Source organism: Oncorhynchus kisutch, unplaced genomic scaffold, assembly GCF_002021735.2.
Source record: "Oncorhynchus kisutch isolate 150728-3 unplaced genomic scaffold, Okis_V2 Okis02a-Okis13b_hom, whole genome shotgun sequence".
NCBI lineage: Eukaryota > Metazoa > Chordata > Actinopteri > Salmoniformes > Salmonidae > Oncorhynchus > Oncorhynchus kisutch.
The window spans coordinates 8522060-8530462 of record NW_022261979.1 but is presented as its reverse complement, the minus strand read 5'-3'; the positions used below and the strand labels follow the sequence as shown (position 1 = coordinate 8530462).

Sequence of the window (8403 nt, the reverse complement as noted above, 5' to 3'; positions counted from 1 at the left end):
AGACCATATATTATGAAGCACAATTGTGCTCAGTGACATGCGGTATATCTACGTCTGAGGCTGCTACCGGGTTGAACAATTAGAATCTCTTTTTGTTTCTTCATCTGTGACGCCTCAGTCTCGTGATGGGCTGTAGCGGTACGTGTGTACTAGGTCTGCCTGTAATGAACAGCACAGCTAAAGGTTGATAGCCTACCTGTAATAATAACACCTTGAATGAATTTCACTTGATTGGCCTTTGACAAAGTCGGAATGGTGATCAGAATTACAAACACTCTCAGTAGTTACTGACTGTGCAGCAAAACAATGTTCGACCGATTGGCTGAGTGTTTGACCGGGTAACATTATGTAATTCATCTCTCCTACATATGCGAGGTTCTGGGAGCGGAGCTGTGTCTGAATTCTTTCATAGGTAGAGAACTCTGTCATTTAGCTCCGCGCTGCCATCTAGTGACACACACAAAACGCATCGCTGTTCCTCAGAAGTGAACTTGGCTGTTTTGTGATATTCGCCGTCTGCTTTAATACCTGTGTAATATAAAAAAACATTGGCAACAAAGGCAACTGGGGGTGATGTTTTAAGTCATTATAATATCTTTCTATTCTAGGAGGTAGATGTGAGAACTCAGAATATTGTGTGTTCATGAAATGTTGTGTTTTGTTCCACTCAATGTTCGTGCGCAAAAGTGCTCATGCCTCATGCGTAAAAACGCTTTCTCCCGTGTGTCTTATTACCACGCTCTCCGGTCTACCATAGCCATTTGTATCTAAAAAATAAATAAAGTGTACTGTGTAGTCTCAGCTTCCACCTCTCTCCTCTCTCCTCTCCGCCAGCTACAGCAGTGAGTGCTGGGCGTGCGTAATGTGACAAAGGAACGCCCGTGTCGTCCTCGGCTCCGCCCTCTCTCGGAGTCAGCCTGGTGAAAGCGGAGCCTGCTGAAGAATCTCTTCTCACCAGTACAACAACTCAACTGAGGGAGTCCGCATGCATGTGTCTAGACATTTCCGTGTTTGCGAGCAGAGCTTGCACTGAATGCACTCGCGCTGGAAATAAAACGAGACTCACTGAACTGTTGAGTGACATTATGCCATGTTTGTTATTGTTATGAACCCGACGAACCTGTAGGGGCCATAAAAATATAAGTATATAATTAAATACAAATGACTTTGTTATAAACATCATATTACACCTCTGTATTATAGCAAGGTCAACCAGGATATGTTATTATCATACATTAGTATAATTACTCATATACAAATATATGCTAGAACCTATTTATATATTCCCTCAAACATTATCTCTTTATCATAATAGACCTACAGTCCAAACAAAGTGAACAAGTTGTTCCATGCTTCCCCTTATGCAACAGCAGGCCTATACTACTCTGAATGATATGATGCATCGCATTAGACTGGTTCCCATACATACAGCAATACCTTCATGATATAGGTATGGCTGGTTGGTGTAGAAAAAGTCCAAAACATAAGTATGTCTCTTTAAAGAGAAGTTTGTGTGTATACTGGAATGAGGTCAGACATAAAGCTCCTCATTGCACGCGCTGATTATTATTAGATTCCTTCTTTTTTTTTTGGTCCAATGAGAAGAAACTGGGCGTGGTCTTGGCACTAGACAGGGTAGAGACAGCCACGGATTGGCTGAATTGTATCGCCATTATATCTTTGGAAAAGGATAAAGCTGCACGGGGAGAAATTAGAGGCTGCTGAAAGTTACCGAGTGCGCAGCTGAAAGGTGGATCCTGGTTCTAGTGAAACAAGCTTCTTCCCGCATGGGAAGAAAAGCTATGCAGAAAAAGAGTTTCCTTACTTTAGAAACTTTGAACATTTTCAGTGTCAGTGCGCTCACACAGCCACTCAGTTTGCTTTCCGCTGCTTACACGGCACATGTTTATGTCCTACACGACTGCTAGAGTTGATTAGCTTAGGCTACATAAAGCATTGTCGGAAGAAACAGAGTGGAAAACGGGGGACAGTTTTACACCGTTCGTTCTGTATCATATTACAGAGACTCGGGAAAAAAAAGAACTTTTAACAAATCCAGCATTTTTAACGGCTATCAACGGATTCCTGTGGTTCCGGTTCGGCACATCTCAGGACTGACTTCTATTCACACAGCCAGCTAGAATTGTAAAATAAAAGACTTTTCTTTTTAAAAATAAACCTACTGTGTGGAACTGAACTGGAGAGCAAGCAGGCGCACTCTCATTGACATTATAATCATGGTACAGAAGACAAGTAATGCGGAGAGCTCCGAGGCTGTGTTCGAGGGAGAGTCGTCTGATTCCGGAGCTATGGACCTGGACATGGCATCCTCACCGAGCCCCGGATCCACGGCTTCTTCCGCGGGGGAAGGCAAACTGAACCCCGCCTGGTGCAAAACACCCACCGGTCACATCAAGAGGCCGATGAACGCTTTCATGGTGTGGTCACAGATTGAAAGACGTAAAATTATGGAGCAGTCACCGGACATGCACAACGCGGAGATATCCAAGAGACTGGGCAAGCGCTGGAAGCTACTGAAAGACTGCGACAAGATCCCCTTCATACGAGAGGCGGAGCGGCTCAGACTTAAGCACATGGCGGACTACCCAGACTACAAGTACCGGCCCAGAAAGAAGGTGAAGTCCAGCAGCTCCAAACCGGGGGGCGAGAAGGAGGGAAAAATCAGCGGTAGCAACTGTAACACCAGCATGAAACCATCTTCTAAAAAGAGTGGCTCAAAATCATCCAGTAAACCTCATAAAATAGTTTTTGGGAACAGCACCAAAACACCCTCATTCCCAGAACAAGTCATCGGCACAGATCACCATTCTCTTTACAAATCCAAGTCTGTTTCTGCTGCCAAACTAATACCCGACAAGAAGAAGCGTATGTATGTGTTCGGGGGCAGCAGCCTTAGCCACAGTGTGAGCCCGTCTTCAGCAGCGGTGCCCGCCAGTCCCACACTCAGCAGCTCCGCGGATTCCAGCGAACCACTCAGCCTGTACGAGGACGCGACAGCCAGCAGCAGGCAGGGCGGCGAGTCTCCCTCCAGCGCCTCGGAAGACTACACTACTATGCGGGCGTCCTCCCCTACTCCCTCCGCTTCTCACTCCTCGTCCTCCTCCCAATCCTCTTCATCAGATGAGGAGTTTGAGGATGATCTACTGGACATTAACTCTAGCCCTGGTTTTGACAGCATGTCTCTGGGAAGCTTTGGGTCCTCGGTTTTGGACAGAGACTTGGATTTTAATTTCGAGTCGGGCTCCGGTTCTCACTTTGAGTTTCCCGACTACTGCACCCCAGAGGTGAGCGAGATGATTTCAGGAGACTGGCTAGAGTCGACCATTCTAATTTGGTGTTCACGTATTGAGCGAGAGAAATAGAGAACGAGAAAACCCACAAGCAGGAAATGTTGTCTTACTATTCTAAGCAAAAAAAAGGGATTCCGGTAAAGTGATTTTACCGTAACCTACAAAGGGTCCCTCCCGCCGAGAAAGAGACTGCAAGTCCCCACGCGCTGACTGTTGAACAAAGCGAGAGAATAACTTGCTTTTTATTTCAAGAATCAACTGTCGACTGTTATTATGAGACATGGCTACAAGTAAGCTGAAGTATTGCCTCGACTGGAGAGGAACTATTGTTGCGCCCCTGAGTAGGAGTGATCGGGTCCTATTGAAAGAAACACTCGATCAGAACTGGAAAACTGTGATTGATTTGCACGATTATAATGATGGCGGGTTTAGGTCAGCTATACTTTATTAATCAATGTTAGTTACTTAAAAGGGACATGTTGAGAAACGTTTTTATGATCGCCAAGTGAACTTCATAAGCCTTACAGAGGTACAGAAATAGGCTGAGATAGCCTTTTGTTGTTGTTGTCATCGAGGCAGATGGATTTATGAACCAGGTGGGTTGTTGACCTAAAAGTCAAACCTTTTTTTAAAAGATAAAACGCATGATGTTACCTGTCCTCTGTTTTACTGAGATGTATGTTAGACTGTCGAACAGTTGAAACTAGTTTTAGGGTTATTTAAATGGATAGATGGGCGCTATGTTTGATTCCTTTTTTTTTTTTACCTAAAAGGAACCAAAAAAAATAATCACCAGCTGTTTAATTCTTAACTTCAGGATTCAAACGCAACTGAAATCTGTGCTGAACTTTATACACATCTCTACAATTCAGGACCAAAATTATTTTATGTTTTTCTGATGTTTATGTATAGAGAAATTCTCACCGATTTTTTTTTTTCTTCCTTTTGTTCATTTTTTCAGAGGACATTTTTATATGATGTATTTATATACTGGCCAAAACATTTTCGATTTTAATTATTTTTTTTTGTTTTTCTTGTACTGGTCTTGTTATGATGTTTTCCCTCACCGTCTGTTTCCTTCGCTGAAAGAAGGGCTAGACTTTTCACTTTTGGTTCTTTATATTTAAATGTGGACTTTTGACACTTAAAGAGAGGAAGGAAACATTTGTTTATTTGTCAGTGTGTATTTTTGTACAGATATATTCAAAAGTGGGGGGGGGGGGGGTGTCAATCGGTGTATATCGCTGTTTGGATTTCCTCATTTTAAAGATCCAGGTGGCCGGTTATCTCATGAATCGGCCTTCTGTCCATGTTTACAGTATCAATCTGCAGGCTTTTTAAAGACACAGTACCACATTTTCAATACCCCTGTGAACATGCGCTTCAACTCACACACACACAGTATTTTGAGCAGGCACACTTCTGCATTTCATTTTGGAATCTTGCCTAAATAAAGAAAGATTGTAAGCTTTAAATGAACAATTTCTTGGTGTTTTTTATATCGACATTCGGGGTTAAAACCACTGGATGGAAGAATATAAAATCATAGAAAGTAATATTCAAATTGCGCATTTTGAGTTCCCGCAAACAACAATTATGTAGACCTTCTGCTTTTCTCATTGTATTTGAATATGTAATCTTTTCTACTTGTTCGCTAACTCTAGCTAATTGTTTTAGTATCTTATGGCATGGTGAATGAATAGTATTTTGTGTTTCAGATTCAGGTTATAGCTGTTGTTTATATATAAAAAAAATTAAAAAATAAAAAGATAAGAAAAATGAGGATAAAAACGTGTGAAAACATGTTTGTACATTTGACTGTGTATCATAAGCAAAAATATAGTGTGTTTTATGTGTAGTTAAGATATACCATGACAGGCACTAGAACTGATCGCTTCTACTATCTTTACTTATGTTTAAGGTGGTTGTTCAGGATTTTTTATTTTATATAATATATATATATATATACAGTTTTAGATATATTAACTTTATTTTCATCCTATTTCTGTGCAATATGCTGTGTGGAATATTGTTTTGTCTAATCATTGCCATAACAACAGTTTTGAAAAGAGGAGGGGGGGGGGGGGGACTCATGCCAGCTAATCGTGTCAATTCACTGCCTGTCAGATTGTTGATAATTCTGTACATAACTTTTTTTTTTTTTTCAAGAAGGAAATAAAAATCAGCTGGAACTGAAACACACTCCCTCGTCTCTGTCCACTCATTCTGTCTTGATCTATAGAAGATCCCTTTAAAAAAAAAAATCTAAACACTACTTTAATGTATACTTGATGTTTACAGTCTACAATCATTGTTATACCGTACTCCTCTCTGTTGATGCATTCTTGGTCTGATGTTTGTACGTGTATAGAAATGCTGCTTAAAAAAAAAAAAAAACAACAACATGAAAACAGGGTGTACATTTAATGCACACAAATAATGTCCACGTATACAAAACCTACTCGTGCATTAGAAGTGCTCCTTTTAGGGAATGAAAATGGCGTACTGTACACTAGTCAATGTAGGGCATTAGTCTAAAGGCTACAAGGCCTGTATTGGTAAAGCAGTGGTTGTTTATGATAGTTATATTGGGGAGTGATAACATGGAAGATCCCACACTTCACACATTCTCACAGACATACTGTATAAGAAGTAGAAGTACCTTAATATGGTCTATAACATCAGTCCAGTGTATGAGTGTTTATTTTACCTTTATTTAACTAGGCAAGTCAGTTAGAGAACAGATTCTTATTTACAATGACGGCCCTACCCCTGGCCAATATCTACCCTAACTATCGTTATAAATACGTCTCCTTTATAGTCCTTGGGAGGTGATGTTATAGTGGCATTACAAGGGTTATGGTATTCAGCAGTCAGCATGTTCACTTCCTAGCTCCATGTCTGTCTCCCAGACAGTGCCTCCCCTCCCCCTCCCCAGACAGCACAGTGTATTAGCGTATGTGGGGGGGATGGGCCCTGGCTGGCTACATGCAAGGATGAGACATCCCAAATCAGCACAGCAAACAGGCTGGGCCTGTATTCACGTTCAAGAGTCTCAAGAGTAGAATCAGTTTTGACCTTTTAAGAGAGTAATGAATAAGATGACATGTACGGGAGGGTGGGTTAACCTGATCCTAGATCAGCGCTCCTACTTCGAATACAGGCCAGGCTTGTCTAATAAACACAACACTCTCTCTCAGTTTCTAACCTGGTATTTTGTTACTATGTTAATAACTACGCACTAAAAAGGTTCTGTTGAGTTCTAGAACCCTAATTAGAATGAACACTCTAATACATTGCTTCAACCTAAGTGGTACGCTAGAATGGATATTGGGAATAGTCATTTTAAGGACTAAAACCTTGACATAATCCCTCTCCATTCTGCATTCGAATTCTTCTAAGAACCATACAATTAGCCACTTTATTAGCTAACCTGATAGTGGAAGTTAGTGCAGCTATCTCATCCCCCCCCCCCCCTCTTCAGCTCAGCTGATTATAGAGGAGGGGAGGTGAATGAAGGTAGTGGCTCACTAAAAACCCAGCAGGAGGGGGAAGGGGGGCTAGAGCCTCAGCCACCCCCTCTCCTCTTTGGGGGAAGGGGAGGGTGTCAGGCTGGGAGAGAGGAAGGCATGACTGCTGGGCTGCTTTCCGGGCTAGGGGAGTAGAGAGAAATTACCCTGTGGAAATCAGTGGATACTGGGGAGTATGGGGGATTTATATAGAAAGGAAATGTATTAAATTGGATTGTCAGTTAGGGTCTGAGTGGGTGTGTTTACTGTAATCCCTGCACATTGTATATATTTATCTAGGCAAGTCAGTTCAGAACAAACTCTTATTTATAATGACCGCCTACACGGACGACGCTGGGCCAATGTGGAGACAGAGACCATCACAGACGGTTGTGATACAGCCTGGATTCAAACCAGGGTGTCTGTAGTGACGCTTCTAGCACTGAGATGCAATGCCTTAGACCGCTGCGCCACTCGGGAACCTCAACCTGCTCCTTCATTGGTCCAAAGCCAAAGATATATATGTTTCAACATCACTCTGGCTGTAAACTGCAGTAACCTGCTGAGGCTTCCTTTCAGGTAACAAGTGTCATCCAGTAGCCATGCACTCACTCACATTACCAGTGGCCTACAAGGAAGGAAAAGCCAGCGCATAGAATAATTTTTTTTGTTTTGTTGTCATGATGATTTGTTGACGTCTGTCAATCTGTCTACCTCACCTTACTCACACCGAAAGTACTGTACTTATGGAAATGGAAAGAAACGTCGTAATTTTTACTTCAATATGTTCTTCCACAAACAAAAATAATCCACCTCCATATGCCTCTCCAGTCTTTCTCTACCAACCTCTAGATACACCAGTCTTTCTCTACCAACCTCTAGATACACCAGTCTTTCTCTACCAACCTCTAGATACACCAGTCTTTCTCTACCAACCTCTAGATACACCAGTCTTTCTCTACCAACCTCTAGATACACCAGACGGACTGTTTCTATCTCTAGATACACCAGACGGACTGTTTCTACCTCTAGATACACCAGACGGACTGTTTTCTACCTCTAGATACACCAGACGGACTGTTTCTACCTCTAGATACACCAGTCTTTCTCTACCAACCTCTAGATACACCAGACGGACTGTTTCTATCTCTAGATACACCAGTCTTTCTCTACCAACCTCTAGATACACCAGACGGACTGTTTCTATCTTAGATACACCAGACGGACTGTTTCTACCTCTAGATACACCAGACGGACTGTTTCTATCTCTAGATACACCAGTCGGACTGTTTCTACCTCTAGATACACCAGACGGACTGTTTCTACCTCTAGATACACCAGACGGACTGTTTCTACCTCTAGATACACCCGCCAGACTGTTTCTACATCTAGATACACCAGACGGACTGTTTCTACCTCTAGATACACCAGACGGACTGTTTCTACCTCTAGATACACCAGACGGACTGTTTCTATCTCTAGATACACCAGACGGACTGTTTTCTACCTTCTAGATACACCAGACGGACTTTTCTACAACCTCTAGATACACCAGACGGACTGTTTCTACCTCTAGATACACC

At 42.2% G+C, this 8403-nt stretch overlaps 1 pseudogene; it reads left to right on the top strand.

Annotated features, from left to right (window-relative positions):
* The first annotated feature begins 1082 nt into the window (after positions 1 to 1082).
* Positions 1083 to 4404, top strand: LOC116359302 (transcription factor SOX-4-like; annotated as a pseudogene).
* The last annotated feature ends 3999 nt before the right edge of the window (positions 4405 to 8403 follow it).